The sequence below is a fragment of the Marmota monax genome, unplaced genomic scaffold (assembly GCF_021218885.2).
Source record: "Marmota monax isolate L192 unplaced genomic scaffold, Marmota_monax_Labrador192_F-V1.1 WCK01_AAM20220418_F8-fsc00015, whole genome shotgun sequence".
NCBI lineage: Eukaryota > Metazoa > Chordata > Mammalia > Rodentia > Sciuridae > Marmota > Marmota monax.
In genome coordinates this window covers 20,001,205-20,017,739 of record NW_026692194.1, presented here as the reverse complement: position 1 = coordinate 20,017,739, position 16,535 = coordinate 20,001,205, and the positions used below count along the sequence as shown (strand labels likewise).

The window sequence follows — 16,535 nt, the reverse complement described above, 5'->3', positions numbered from 1 at the left end:
AGAGAGTGATTTTGCAGGCAAATTGTACCAATGGGAATTGGTACAATTCCAATTTGTAATTCCCATTACACAACTTTTTCACACAATGAAAAAATGGGAAGATCATTATCACTCATGGCAAAGATGGAAAATATTAGAAAATTAACCCAGCAATGCATAATAGCTAGTAATACATTGTGATCTTCGTGGTTTTAGAAATTCAAGTGTGGCTCACATTTTTTTATTGTTCTTTTTTATTTATACATGACAGTAGAATCCATTTTGTTATATATATCCTATTCTAATTAGGATCCCATTCTTATAGATGTGTATGATGTGAGATTCACTGTAGTGTATTCATATATAAAAATAGAAAAAATATGTCAGATTCATTCCATTGCCTTACCTTTTCCTATCCCACCTCCCTTCCCTTCATTCTCCTTTGTCTAATCTACTGAACTTCTATTCTGCCATTACCCCTTTTGTGGATTAGTTTCCACATATCACAGAAAACATTTGACATTTGATTTTTTGGATTGGCTTATTTCATTTAACATGAGTCTCCAGATCTATCCATTTACTGGCAAATGTCATAAAGTCGTTCTTGATGTGTATATATATACCACATTTTCTTTACTCATTCATCCATCAGTTGAAGGCACCTAGGTTGGTTCCCATAGTTTAGCTATTGTGAATTGTGCTGCTATAAATATTGATGTGGCTGCATCACTGTAGTATTCTTATTTTAGATCTTTTGGATATACACCAAGGAGTGGGATAGCTGGAATTACCTGTTATTTGAATTTTGGTACAATTTGCCTGCAAAATCACTCTATTCTGGTATGTCTCCAATGCCTGATAAAAAGTTCTTCAATGATAATAGAATTTACCAAATTTTAATTTATTCTCAAGTAGTTTCAGTTGGCATATTTTTATATTGGTCTAAATTTTCAAATATATTAACACAAAATAGTTCAAATGGTGATTCCATTCCTAGTTTTTTGATAAATCTACATACTGCTTTCCAGAGTAGTTGCATCAATTTGCAATCCTACCAAGGAGTATACCTTTTCCCCTTATCCTCACCAACATTTATTGTTACTTGTAATCTTGATAATTGCCATTCTGACTAGAGTCAGATAAAATCTCAGGGTAACTTTAATTTGCATTTCCCTAATTGCTAGAGATGTTGAACATTTTTTTCATGTATTTGTTAGCCATTAATATTTCTTCTTTTGAGAAGTGTCTGTTGAAATCTGTTGCCCATTTGTTGATTGAGTTATTTGTCTTGGTGTTTTGGTTTTTTTTTGTTGTTTGTTTGTTTGTTTTTGTGTGTGTGTTAAGTGTTTTGAGTTCTTTGCTTGTCTTGGAAATTAACACCCTATCTGAGATGCAGGTGGCAAAGATTTTTCTCCTATTCTATAGGCTTTCTCTTCACACTCTTGATTGTTTCCTTTGCTGTGAAGAAGCTTTTTAGTTCGATGCCATCTCTTTTATTGATTTTTTCAATTTTACTTCTTGCAGTTTTAGAATTTTGCTAAGAAAATCAAGTTCCTGAGCCAGTATGTTGGAGTGTTTTGGCCCACATTTTAAAAATCTATTAAATTAACCACATTAACAAATTATAGGACAACTACATGGCCATCTCAAAAAGTGCAAAAAAACTCATTTAATAAAATTCACCAATTAATCATAAGGGAAACTATTAGAAAACTATAATAGAAAGACATTCTTTAACCTAAGGTATGGACCTTCTAGGATCCCTACTAATGGCCCTGATAGATCAATGAGGATTCTTTTCTACTCTGCAGTTATTTGAACAGGTATTTATCCTATGTGAGATCTGGGCACTCCTTTGCTCACAGCTCACCTTTTGTTCTTCTTCAGCCTTATGAACTCATATGCTACACGTGTATAGCCTAGTATTCAGCAAAGATAAAAGAATGTTTCTTTGAAAGGTTTCTGGAACTCTTTTTTTCTGTATAGTTGTACCCTCCGCAAAACTCTGCCCTACATCTTCTGTCTCACACTGCCTGAAGTCCAGTCTTTTTCTTGACTTAGTAAGATTGATAGAATCTGCCTGGATATGGAATGTGCCTCCAGGACACACCCTCTTAGGAATAACAGTCCTGTGCTGCCCTTTGTCTAATACGAAAACCAATTTTCTAAATTTTGCCCAGTTTTCCAGTTGTTTACAGCAGGAAAGTAAATCTGATCCCTAGTATCATGGTCACAAGTGAAAGTTTATTACAGATGGACTAAGACTTATGACAGATTCTCATCTCAATAAACCCATTGTAAGTTGAATATATTGTAAATCAAAAATGCATATAATACCTAATCTCCAAACATCACAGTTTGGCAACACAGTAAACTGAAATGTTGGTTGTTCATTCTTGTGATCTCATAACTGACTGGTAGTTCCAGCTTGATTCTCAGCTATATGATCATTTTTTTGTTGTCTGCTTACTCTTAATAGAGCAGGGACACTGTTGGATTGTTTGGCAACTCTGCTTATACTGGTGGGCCAGTTGACCATGGGTTTAATGTAAGGCAGAGTTTCTCTAATGACACTTTTGACTGGATAACTCTTTGTTGAAGGAAACTTTCCTTGTGCACTATAGGATGTTCAGTAGCATCCTTGACTTCTATGTGCTAGATGCCAGTAGCACATCCCATGCCATTGGTAACCCCAGCCCCTGGGTTTGTGGCAATTCAACATGTCTCTAGAGATTGCCATAAGCCTTCAGCTGAGAATTGCTGATGTAGGATGATCTGTCTGGGATGTTCATGAGTGGACTCTTAAATTTTATATCTAGGTATTCCCCATCAGATAGTCCTCTAATTTCTCTTGCCTGAAGGATTAAGTGGAAGAAGAGAGCAGGGAGTCTTTAAATACCCTCACCTGTGCCTCGTGCTCCTTCATCTCGAAGCTATCTATTTTCCTCTCAGTAGCCTTCACCTCAAGACTTTGGTGAGTGTGGGAGAGACAATCAACCAGTGGTAAGGAATGGGGTGAAAGAAGAAATCCAAGAATTCACATGATTCTCACAGATCTTTCATTTAATTGGTCTTCCTAAGTCAACATTCCCAATTCACAGTACTTCCAGAGGTGCCGTCAGTTCTTGGGCCTGTTGAAGATTCTAAATTTTTTTCCTATATTAATGTCACTTTATAATGACTCTTCAGGTCTGCCAACTGTTACCAGGTGTCTCTGCTTTCCATCCTCCAAAATTTGGCTCCTTTGATATCTTCTTTAACTTTCTTTATCCATAGGGTTCATGGCACTTTCCCTCAAAATAGCTTTGATGTAATTATAGAGGGAAAAGTTAAGAAAGATCAAAATTAGACATGTTTTATTCTATTAATTTTTTCTAGAAGCTTCCGTTTCTTGCACTTTTGATAATTTCATCACGTTCCTAATGGTTACCAGTTATTTGGGGAAGTTGGTTGTTCAGGCGAAAGGGACAGCTCTAACCTATTTTCTTCCCACCTTTCCTTGTGCCTTGCTGGGGCTAGAGCTCGGTGGTAGAACATGGGTTCCCCAAGCCCTGAGGTCAATCCCCAACATAAAAAAAAAAGAGTTAGTTGTAGCCACCAACCAACCAAGTCATGTGGAAAAGTAAGCTATTAGTATTGAGAAGAGGCCCACTCAAGAAAGACAGCTCTTGAATGAGAGAAGAAACTGGGCGTGGTTGCCTGTGCCTATAATCCAGACTTCTCCAGAGGCTGAGACACGGGAATGGCAAGTTCAAGGCTAGCCTAGAGAACATAGAAGATCCCATCTCAAAAACTAAAACTTATAAAAGGATGGGGGAAAGGTTTTTATAAATCCAGAGTGGTGTCATTGGAATGTAAGGATTTTTGAAGAGCAACCAGCTTTCTTGGATTATAGAACCAGAAAGAAACTGAAATGCTTTCTCTTTTACTGCTACTTTTTCAGTGAACTTTTTGTTTGCTTGGTACCTGGGATTGAACCCAGGGTTGCTTTACCACTGAGCTACATCCCCACCCCTTTTTATTTTGAGAGGGGGTCTTGCAAAGTTGCTTAGGGCCTCCCAAAGTTACTGAGGCTAGCCTTGAACTTGCAGCTCTCATGTGTCAGCCTCCCAAGTCACTGGGATTTCAGGTGTGCAACCCTGTGCTTGGCTCCATGAACATACCTTGTACAAGGCCCATCAGTTGCTATTCCAGCACCTGAGTCCACATGACCCTTCTGGCTCCACTCTGCCAACAACTGCATCTTTCCTCTTGTCTTTCAGTTCAAATTACTGAAAAAGAATTACAGCCTAGTTCCATATTTTTATACAGTGTATAAATTAAACATAACCAAGTGACCAGCATGGGAGAAAGTGGTGGGGCAGGGGAGGTGTTACACAGCCATATCCATTCAGCAGGGACCTTATATGTGGCAGGAAAATTGACCTACCCCGGCCTAAATGAAACATTTGTTTTAATGAATCTGAATTAGAATAGAAGCTAGAACTTTTAAGTATACAACCTTAATTTTTGAAGTTGGTGTCAAGTGCAGAATCCATGTACCTTACAAAGCCATTGTCAAGATGAAAGTGTAAAAAGTATGGGATTGGGTTAGTATGGTGATTCCTTTCATTGAAATGGTTTGCACCTCAAATTAACTACTCTCCATGATTCCTGCAAGTCTGCTGGGTGCTGAGGCATCTGTTCTCTCTGACGTCACCAGTCCTCAGCCTGTATTTTTTACCTAATGTTTACAAATTCCAAAGCATACTAAAGCGCCCTCAACACTCAGCCCCACAGAATTTGGTCTGCTGTGGAGCTCTAAGGAACTCACTATTTTTCCAAAATAATGTATAATGTTTCTACATCTATGTGATTGTTCAAAATCAAGGGTCAGCAAACTACAGCCTATAGGCAAGTTGCCTATTTCTGCGGATAAAGTTATATGGGAACATAGCCATGGCCATTCATTAACATGTTGTATAAGGCTGCTTTTGTGTATGATGGCAGAGTTACAAAGCCTAAAATGTTTATTGCTTGGCCCTTTAAGAAAAATTTTGCAAACCCCTCTTCTAGTTAGTTCTAGAAATGATCAGCATGTTTGGGAAAACTTTGGGTTGTTGTAAAGGTTCATAGCTGCAAAATAGTGGTACAATGTTTTCCCAGGCTATTTTTATTGTTTCTTAATTCCTTAATCACTTTAAGGATTAAATTTAGAGCCAAAAGTCACTCAGACATCTCTAAAGATTATCTTACTGGCATAAGCTAAAGCACATATTATTGTACATTCATGGACTGAAATATTAAGTAATTTGATCTAGATGATTGTTTACAGTTTAACTCAAATGTACTCAGTCTGTTCTGGTTATTTATTCAAGGATTATATTTTCTTGCTACATTCACTCAAGAATAATAGTATGTGATCATTTCCTGTGTGATCTGGAATGTGGGGACCTCTCTCCAAATGCAGCCCTCTGGTTTGTTTCCATGATGTGGAGTTGGCCTTTAGGTGATGTGATTGAGGTTTCCCAAACAGGATGTTAATTTTCACTCTTCACAGTTGGCAAAATAAAATCCTTTGTATGATTTTGAAGGCCAAAGAGCCTCATATCCTCTCACACCATCTTTAATTTATAAAATAAATGTTAACTTGGTTTCTTTGTGCATCATTTGCAACAAACTTGTATTTTTAAGGTGCTCTCCCCAACTCAGGCAAGCACACTCAGCTAAAGCAGCCTATTTGGAAACAAATGAGTTTTAGCTAAAAGTTTAATGATAAAAATACATTGCTTGCAAAAGTTCTAAGCAGCACTCTGGTGCCTCCTACACAGTTTTACCAACAAACTCTTTGCCTGAAATACAAAATCTTTAAGGCAGCCTCCACTTTCTCCCTCCAAGAGGGAAGAGGAAAGAAAGGTTGTGGCTTTTGCAATACAGAGGACCCTCCTCTTCAGTGTCCTCTCACAGGTTCCTGATTCCCACAGTACAAGTTGAAAAAACGAGAAAAGAATCTTCGTGCCAAGACATGCAGCAGTTAACTCTTTTGAATGAGAAAAATGTGTGTTCATGACCACCAAACTGAGACATACAGCCATCACTGCTACTGGAAACTGGGGACTGGGTCTGAGCCAGAGCAGCTGCTCTCTGTGCCGCTCCTACTTAAGAGGAGACTAGCGTGCAGACTGGCCTGTCACAGCTTGCCCTGCCCCAGAACCCTGGACTCCCTCTCTGAAGTTTCCACTTGTTCCATCTTGTTCTACCCAGTAGACCGTCTCTGGCACCTCTTCTTTGCTAGGCATCCTGCTTTGGTGAACCCTACAACCTGCATTTTCTCCAACGTAACACTGAAGTTTCTCCTTAACCAGTCTTTCCCTGGCTTCTTCCCTCTCCCACTAAACTGTAAGACCGCCCAAATCCAAAGATCATGGTTTTTGTTTGTTTGTTTTTTGTGCTAGGGATTGAACTCAGGAGCACTCAACCACTGAGTCACATCCTCAGCCCTATTTTGTATCTTTAGAGACAGGGTCTCACTGAGTTGCTTAGCGCCTTGCTTTTGCTGAGGCTGGCTTTGAACTTTCGATCCTCCTGCCTCAGCCTCCTGAGCTGTTGGGATTACAGGCATACACCACCGAGCCCAGCAAGACCATGTATTTTTTTGTTCAACAAGACTCTTATATAAGGTTGCCAGAATTAAAATTGGGGTTACTTATTCCCCAATATGTAGTCCACCATAGGAATTCGATTGTTTTGAATGAAAGAAAAAGGGATGGGACTTCAGACTGAATGGGGCAAAAACAGCAGTGTTATAGGCAGTTGTATTTCCAACAGCCCCATGAGCAGGGATTTGCAGAGTTGAATGAAAGAAAGCCATGGAGGGTGGCCATTGGCAGTGAGCCTCTGCTTTCACTTGCTGTCTTCCCACCCAACCTCTTCCAAGACTCTTTCAGGCTAAGTGCTGCAGCATACAACTGATGGAGCTTTTGTTAGTCACCCAATTCTTTTAAAAATCCCTTTATTTCAGCTTTGTGTCCAAAAGTCCAGGCACTTAGCTCCAGATGCCCCTGTGTAAAACATTGTCAGGAGCCTATAGAAAAACTGTACTAGTGCCCAGGGGGCTTATTTTGATTATCTAAAATTTCACTTTTTGCTCTGTGTCTGATTTCATGGGAGACTTATTTTTCTTCTAGACTCTGGATCCATGAAATCTATGCTAATTTGTGTGTGTGGGAGAATAGTATTAGCCTATTCCTTTACCATGTGTTTACTCTTCTTATTCCTTCCTTCACCTAGAAAGCTCTCCTAGTTTGTGCTCCTTACCTCAGAGAAGATGAGTGAGAGCAAGGGACAAAGAAACAAAAGTAGCTGCCCTTAAGGAAGAAAAAACAAAAACTAATGATATAGACAAAATATTTGGAAGAAAAGATAATGACAGTAGAAAAGAGAAAAAAAATCTTAGAGAGAGGAAGTAAAGCCATAGGAAAATAGAAATGGCAGAGATAGTGTGGAGTCCTGTGCCCTTCCCCAGGCTCACTTGAGAAGGTCACAGTTCCAGATGTCTTTGAGGTACTTATTCCTTATCCTCAATAGAACCCCAGGAAAGTGGCAAGACCCCAGAGAAGAAATGGGTGCATAGTTGGTTCCTGCTAAAGGGAACTGAGGCAGGCAGACATGCTGTTTTACAGCCCCTTGTAAGATAAAAAATGCCTCCTTGTGACCAAGAGGATGACAGAAATAGAGGTACTCCTGGGCCTGAATGAGGTCATCAAACTGTGAAGAATGGCTCAGTAAAAGCCAGTGCGGAACAGTGATCTTGAGGTCCATGTTAGTCCCTCCACTCCTCTCCCACTGCACACCTTGCATCTCATAAGCCCATTTCAGAAAGGCTTTTCCTAAATACAACCCAAGGGAAAGGAAAGGTTGAAGGCCATGAGTTCACTGAGGGTTCATTTCTAACAGTTTAAAGAAATGGAGGCTTGAAGTCAAAAGTAGTTGAAGTTCTCACATCAGCATGTGGAACTGTATCCACGGCTTGCGGTTTATTTATATTCAGGGTTGACATTTCTAATAAAGGAGCGGTGCTCAGTTAGCCACTTAAACGTCTTCTCAAAAAGTGTTCAGGTTCAAGAAACCAAGTAATGGGTATACTATCCAACATATGCCATGAAAACAGAGCCAATAAACAGGGGGAATGTTCTCTCCTGATGATAAGAGGTCTCTGTTCTCCACCCCAAAAATCAAGACAAACAATTTGCTAAGTGTGGAAACTGCATTTCAACATTAACAAATAAATAAATAAATAACCTCAAGCAAGATCCTAGCTTCACTTTTAGTATCAGTTGATCAAGAAAATAGAAAGCTAAGATATATTCAATAATGTTAAAAATCAATTTATTTTATTCATTGTAATAACATTTATGCATATTTGGGAAGTAACCCATATAGATGAGCACATATTGCACTCGATCTACTGAGAGAACACTCACATGGGTTTGCAGATTCCTTGCAGTGCCTGGAGGTCTGAGGGCCACAAGTTGGAACCTACTGGGCCAAATTATTTTAAATTGGTCTTGTTTAGAAAATCCAGCATGTATGATGGCAATGTCTTGCAGAAATCTCTCTTTTAGTATTCCAGTCTGAGGACTCTGGCAGAAGTAATAGCCTGCTGCAAAACGGATCACCCTTTTTTGTTTGCAAAGTCTTCATACCAGCTGAATCACAGCTTGCTTTGCACTTCTCGTAACACCTTGCAACATCACAAAATATTTGCTGGAGTTTGTGGAGGGCGGCTGCAGAATTAGTAAACTGAAAGGAGGCCTTCCTTCACTCCCACCCCTGTCAGCACCTTCTGTTCCAGCAGACCGAAAGGCAGCTTGAGGACTCTGATTGCTTCTCCAGAGTATGACAATTCTTGGCACTGTAGCCTGGGGCAAGGATGGAAGCAAAGGAAACATTATGGAGTTTTGCAGGTGCCAGTACAGAATATTGTCACTTTACAGAATTGAATGTATAATGACTTCATGAAGGTGAGTTGCTATGGCAACTAGCATTCTCAACTTTTATATCTGGAAGTAAGAGTGGTGTGGGCCATTTCTATTTGGACTATATATTCTGGGTTTAATGAGTAACTACCCATGCTCCAACTCCTAGGTAACCAGGCTCATGCAATGCTGGACCAGGAAGGGACCTTAGCAACCATCTAGTTTCACCTCTTAGGTTTATAGATAGGGAACTGAGATTCAGAGAAGTGACGCTTCATAACTAATATGTGTTGGTCCTGAGCCCATGTTTCCCCACTTAGTTTTCTAGTGCTCTGTTCTTTATACTGCACTGCCTTTCCGAATGAACTCACCCAACTTTCATGACTAGATAAACTGAAATGGAACCTCAGGTAGATAGAGGGTCACTGTCATTTACCAATGGTACGTTAAATCAAGTCCTTTGGATGTCCTGGTGTCTCAAGGATCTATCTGTCTTCATCAGAGTAAGCCCAGATTTTACATGCAAAAAATTTTTACATATCCAGAATGATGGGCAGTACTGAGGAAATAGGAGTGACTTGCGGGGACTTGATCTAGTTTTATGGTTCCAACATATTACATAGATTAGCAATCTGCAAAGAAAGAGAATATACTCCACTTACAGTGAACGTAAAGTTAACTTCCTTCAGTGATTTATAAAATGCATCCTTTAGGTTTTTTCAAGGCCTCCTTTCATGAATAATTCTCACACAAATACATGCAAAAATACTTTGGATAAGAATTTTATCCAGTTAATAAATCACCAGCCCACAGAAAATTTAACTATTAGAAGTTTTCATAGGTTCTTGTAGAGAAGAAAGTCAGAAGTTTAGAGTATTTACTACCATTATTTCAAAAGCAAATCTAAATCCAAAATTAAAACTTAAAAAATGAAATTAAAGTGTTAATTCATTTTAAACATACACGTGAATACAAACATTTGATCCTCAAAAGTCTTAAAATGTGAAAATCATCTGGAGATTCTACTAACATGCAGATTCTGTCTCAGGAGGTCTGGGACAAGAGTTTGCATTTCTAATAAGCTCTTAGGTGGTGTCAATGCCTCTGGTCCTTGGTTTATACCTTGAGTAGAAAAGGGCTAGTTTACTTGAGGCCTCCCTGGATTTGTTTTCTTTCAATGTCAACTCTGACTTTCAGATCTCTGACTACCCCAGTCACAAGAACTTTTCTGGTTAACTTTTATCCACATGGCACTTAGGTGCTGCTGTGTATCAACATGTCCTATAGGTACATATAATATCCCCAATCTGATCTTAACCCATCTGCATTTACTCAGCCCTGTGTGTATACATAGTTGCTGAATGAAGAACTATTGATGATTGATTGATCCACTGAAAATGATTTCCTCCTTTCCCAAAATGCTCATCCATGAATTCAACTTAAAATACAAAGAAACATTGAGTCTATTCTTACTCTTACTTTCCCTCCTCTGTAAGTTGACGTTTTTTAGAAATCAGTGGCTGTGTAGAGACTACTCATTGGGTCTGTGACAAAATAACAGAGTTGTTAGGATTTCTATTTAAAGGACAAACCAGTTACTGGTTGTAGTAGGCCATCAGAGTGGAAGCACTAGATTATATTAGGAAGGACACAGCTTGGAGGCTAATAGACTTGATTCACAGCCTTAGTCTGTGGCCTACAAGTTGTGTATCTTAAGAATAGTTACTTAAAATTCCTGAAACTTATTTCCTCGCCTGTAAAATGGGATACCATCTCCTGTGTTTTTTTTTTTTTGTAGGAACTATAGGAATGCATTATAAATTGCCTAACCTTGTGCTTAGTAAAAGACAGATGTTATAATCTCAGCAGAATCTCTCCCAAGCAGATCTGGAATTGAGTCTTTACCATTCACCCTCTGCCTTTAGAGCCCTGGAATAGCTTACATGCAGGGCATTATCGCCATCTTGTGGTGTATCACTGTCTAAGTGTCCTTATATACCTCTTTCCTTATTACCTTTGAATGGTTGTAATTCATTCATATATTTCATGCAACAGGCATTTATGAATGCCTACTGTGTACCAGGCACTGATTTGGCTGCTGAAGCTACAACAGTTAAAAGATAAACATGGTCCTTGCCTTCAGGGAGTCATTAGGTAGGGAAGATAGAAATTAAATAATTACCCAAATAAAATTTGCATTCATCTTGTGAAAGTTATATGAAAGAGTATAGGATCCTGTGGGTATGCAATAAGGTTACCCAGGGAATTGAAATTGAAGGAGAAAAGAGAACTTGGCCAAGAGGTCACATTGGGCATGTGCCAACAGACACCCAGCAGCATTTCTTTGGGAACATCAACCCCCATTTAGGCTCAGGATCCTGCCAGTCCACAGGAAGCTCCAATCTCAGGCCTTTTTTATCAGTCACTTAGTGTCTATAGCATTCCACTCTATGCAAGTTACTTTACATACATCATCACTGACTTTTTCATAGTATTATCCTTTTGCAGACAATAATTGGAGAAGTTAAGGAACTTGCACAAAGACATAAAATGATATATCAGAAACAGGATTAACACCTCATCTCTCTGCCTGAAAACTCCATGCTCTTTCCTTTACTCATGCTGTCTCCCTAATGCCAAGCTCTGCTCTCTTTACACTGCATGATGATGCAGAAAGGAAACCATTAGAAGTGCTCAGGGAGAACAAAAATGCAGAGAAGGAGGGGAAATATAACAATATCTCAGTGGGTCATGTGTGAAGGACAGAGAGAAACCGCTGGCATGTCTAACTAAGCTCCTCCAGTGTGGTTTTAGAAGAGTAAATTCAAGAGATCTGCTCTACCAGGAAAGCAAATATCCCTAATAATGTTCCTTATGCTCTTGTGCTTTGAAATGGGTTATAGCTGCTACTAAATTAAATGATGTGGGATCATTTGGAGAAGAGTAGTGATCCTCTTTACATCTATAGGAAGATGTAAGGATTGCTAAGCACCAAGCACCAAAGCATCACTAAGTCAGAAAATACCCACAGAACTGAAAGTTTCTTGCTACACAGGACTTTCAGCTTTAAGGTTGGGACATTCCCAGGCAAATCATGACAGTTGGTCACCGTATCAATGGGCCTGACAGTGAGGCTCTGATGTACTTAGGAAGTTAGGCTAAAAAAGTATTGAAATGTGGGGTCCAGTAGAGGGCTCAGTCACAGACTATGGCAGCAAAGCTGAGACAAGGGAGGTTTAGGTCCCTCAATAAGCATCTTGGTACTCAGCATTTGGATTACCAAATCATTGTAGGCAGAAATCATTGACTCCAGGCCTGAGGGAGGACTCAGGTAGAGGACAAGTAGGGCAGAAGAGTCAGGCCAATCTGTACCTGGGCTGTAAAATAGAATGAATGACAGCACCTGTCACTAAAATAATCTGTGAGCTCTACTAGTTAATATGTGTAACATGCTTAGAGTGGTGCCTGGCCCTTAGGAATATAGGAAGTGTCACCATGGAATCCTCAGAAAGAAAAGAGAATGACCCTGGGCGGATCACATCCTCTGTAACTGTTTTCCCCATCCACAAAAGGAAAATCAAAATCCTTGACAAAGCTTTCAGAAGGGACAGAACAGGACACAACAATCAACAAGGAGAGAAATCATGGAGATAGTTAGGAACTTGTGCTCTGGAATCGAATGACCTGGGTCACAGCCAGCTCTGCCATTTAGATGTTCCTTTATTTATTTGACAAACATTTATGAGCCAGGCATTATTCTGAACACTTTACACATAGCAGCTCATTTAGTTATCATGACGCTCTTATGGAGTAGGAACTGTCATTCCACTTTACAGTCAAGGAGACAGAGGCACAGAGTGGCTATAACTCGTTCAACTCATGCAGGGAGCCAGAACCTAGGGCGACTTTGTTAACATTTCTGTTCCCCTTAAAAAAATGGGGATAATGCATTATGACATCTATCTCACAGGGTTGTTATACATATTAAATGAGCTAATCTATATAAAGTACTTAACAAAGTAAGCCCTCATACTTAGCTTAGGTAGTAGTTAGTAATGAGCATTGGAATGCAAATCAATAACGTGGAGAGGCCACGTATGTTCTTTAAATTGCTTTTAAGGCTAATGAATAATAGAGAAAAAGAACAGGTGTACTAAGTCTGAGAATAAACATGGAGAAACAAAGGAAACCAATTAAGAAATACGTCAAAAAAGGAAAGATCAATAGGGCTGACTCCTGACAGGGTCTTCTGAGGTCAACGTAGGATTAGGATATATGGCCGAAGGTTTCTCAATGTATTTCAGAAAGGAAATTTCATTAGTAGCGCAGGTGCAGTAAGATGAAGTCTGCCAAGTCATTGACCCTGTCTCTTGCTTTAACATAGGACTGACTTGTAGATAAAGCCCCCTCCCCCATGAGATGAGCACCATGACAGTCCAGAAAGGACCAACTGCTGCTAATTACAAGTCTTACTAGATTTTCAAAATGTGCTTTTACCATTCCCCTCATGAAGCCCCAGGCTAGGGGACCCCATCAAAAATTTCCCCACCAGTTAAACACCTGGTTGGTGAAGACGGCAGAAGGTAGACCCCAGTTCTCCTGACAAACATCAAACAGGAATCAATTTAGAAGCAGCATTGTTTCCTTTGTTATTCTCTGCTAGGAGATGCCTCTCTCTCTCTCTCTCTCTCTCTCTCTCTCTCATGTTCTCTACTTGAGCCTTACTTTACTTTTACTCACAATAAAATTCTTTTACTTGGCTTTTTGTGTTTGACTTTAAATTTTCTTTTGTCAGGACATAAGAACCAAGGTTTGAAGCATTAGCTTCCCCCTCTCCTGTGACACTTAAACCTCAAGTAATTTACTGTTTAATTGGAGTGATAAGATATATATTCTGTAACTATCAAATATATAACTGTCATTTAAGAAAGTGCCCACTGAGCTGTAAAAATTTAGCATGGGGCAGGGACCTTAGGAATACAAGGGGGACTAACAGATCCTGTTTGCAGAGAGAACATATAGGCCTTTGAGGGGAAATGGTGAGGTCTCTAGGGATTGGCAATTTGTTCCAAAACTCCAGCTTTACAAACCCTTGTGTTAGAGAAGAAGTCCTCAGTAGCCCACAGAGAGAGCTGAGGCACCTGGGCCCAGCCCTGAACAAGCTAGGGAGGCCCACAAAGGCAGCCTGTTCTTGCCTCCTGCTGCGGAAGGCCCAGGCAGAGTCCTGATTCCAGCCCAAGGTCTGGATTTCCGCCATCACTACCTCCTTCCTGCCGGAAAACCACTGCACTGGTGCCATCCCTGGACTCCATCCATCTAGACGCACCTTTGGCTCACTGACAGAGGCCTCTTTCCTCACCTGCACTATTGTTTTTATGATGTCTTCTGGTTCCAGGCAAGACATTTCATTCATTTTATCAGCCCCAGGCGGGGGACCCTGTGAGAAGAGAGGATGGGCCAGAGATGGGAATCATGATGAGGTGAGAGGAATATCTCTTATCAGAGATGTGGTGATGCTACTCACAAGTAGCACTAAAGCCCTAGGACTTCCCCCACATTCTTCATGAGGGGGGAAGGTAAAAGCACATTTGAAAATCTAGTAAGACTTGTAATTAGCAGCAGGGAGAGAATAGGCCCCTTCTTCAGAGCAAGTGACAAGAGCAGTAAGCACTGGGTAGATGGTACTCTCCAGCCAAGCCAGGATCTCTTTCCTACTCTCCCACCTCTTAAAAAGGGACAGGAGCTGTGCTTGGGATCAGAGAATTCTTTTCAACTGTTTGCACTGTTTGCCTCTGAATGAGTTCTCTGTCCCTCCCAAGCCCTTTGGATATATGGTTGCTGCTAAACACACACACACACACACACACACACACACACACACCCCAGACTGAAATTTTTATGACAATTGTTTTGTTTTGGGTTTTTATGAATGATATAGATGAAAATATGTATTACACAAATCAAGGAGATCGCTTCCCATTGCCAAGCATCTTTGAAATGGGGGCTGTAACACAGAACTGTTTTTAGAATTGCTGCTTTGGTGGCTGGCATAGGACTGGCAAGCCCCTCTCTGTCAGGGCTGCAGGAACTCAGGTGTGTTCTTTCCTAACTTAGCTCATGGGCTGTGGGAGAGTCTTTCTGGGTGTCTCTCTGGGCTTCATTGCTAGGCAGCCCAGATTTTCTGCCCCACATGCCTGCTCTGGAGGATGGAAGCTGAATGCACGCTTGCCTCTTCCTGGGATCTGCGACTGCTCAGCAGTCCCCAGCCTTGCTTAAGGAACCTTCTGCTGACTCCCTTCTTGCAGCACTATCATCTGCTCTTTCTCAGAGGCCTCTTCTTGTTTGGTTGGTTTTTGTTTTGTTTGTTTTGTTTTGTTTTTTTAAGCTGGGAAGAGAAGCTCTTCTGACCCTCCTTGGAGGGAGGCCTTTTCAATCAATCCACACACACCCCAACCTCATACCTGGCTCCTGCCCACATTTCCTTTCACAATGCCCTTGACTTGCCTGGCCTGCCTAGGATGTTCCTATTTACACTGCATTACAATGTGGATCTGAGTTGATCTTGCTTATAAAACAACTTATTTTATTTTTGTTTATTGTTATTTTAAAGGGCAGGGAGGAGGAAATGAATACTGAGGGAAGGAAAAGGGTATGGACATTTACTTAGCTCCCATAGTTCTTGAGATAGATGCCTCACACACATTGACTTACACATCCTCACAATGATTTGGGGAGATGTTAATTCCCCTAGTTTACAGAGGAGGAAATAGAAATTAAATAACTTTCACAAAGTCTCAAAGTCAGTCAACAGAGAAGCCAATTGCTAATTTGCTCCTCACTTAATCTAAAAATTTTCTAAATGTTTCAGTGTAAAAAAGAAAAACCAACTTCGTGAAGCAGACCATCAAATAGGCTGGGACCTGGGGCAAGTCAATGAACCTCTCTGAGGTGTAGTTTGAACATCTTTAGACTCAGGAAGCTGTTCTAGAGGGTCCTGAGCATCTGACCCAGTCTTTAATTGCCCTTGTTATTAAAAAAAAAAATTACTTCTACCAGTATAGCCCAAATCTCTCAAGAACCTAAATAGCACTACCAGAAAATAATAAGGAGTACATCAGGAGTTGTCTCCTTGATCCCTGTGGGGCAGCAGCTCTGCTAAATCAGGATCTGCCAGTGGGCAGGAGGATGGCAAAACAGAGCTAAAGGAACCTGCATTTCTATATCACCACCCTCCACACCCCACCACAACTGCTCTTCCACTCCAGCCACTGCAGCCAGCATCCCTTGCCCCTGCGTGCTGCGTTGGCTCCCCATGCAGCCTGGGTGCTCCTCATAGCTGGCTGCCAGCACTCCTGAAGAACCAGGCCTCGCTATGCATGGTCCTTTGTCAGGCCCAGCTAAGAAAAGTGGGTGGAACTTGCATGACCTCCCTTACCCCCTGGGAGAGTCTTGTCTATGTGAAAGAAATAAGAAAATATTTATGGAAAATAAAAAAATTAACAGCAGTATGTACATACCTTGAAAGTCTAGGGGCCATAAACTGGAAGGGCATTTTTATACAAGAATTTGTGCTTGCCTGGCAGGAGGAAGATCACACAC

At 40.5% G+C, this 16,535-nt stretch overlaps 1 long non-coding RNA gene across 2 annotated transcripts in view; it reads right to left on the bottom strand.

Annotated features, from left to right (window-relative positions):
• Window positions 1-2,373: 2,373 nt before the first annotated feature.
• The window catches only part of LOC124079325 (uncharacterized), a 53,625-nt gene continuing 39,463 nt past the window's right edge, over window positions 2,374-16,535 (bottom strand). For both annotated transcript variants that reach the window (XR_009225152.1, XR_009225153.1), the window contains exons 3-5: window positions 8,442-8,879; window positions 4,143-4,250; window positions 2,374-3,282 (exon numbers count right to left, since the gene is read on the bottom strand). This is a non-coding gene — a long non-coding RNA (uncharacterized LOC124079325). The remainder of the gene's footprint in view (window positions 3,283-4,142; window positions 4,251-8,441; window positions 8,880-16,535) is intronic.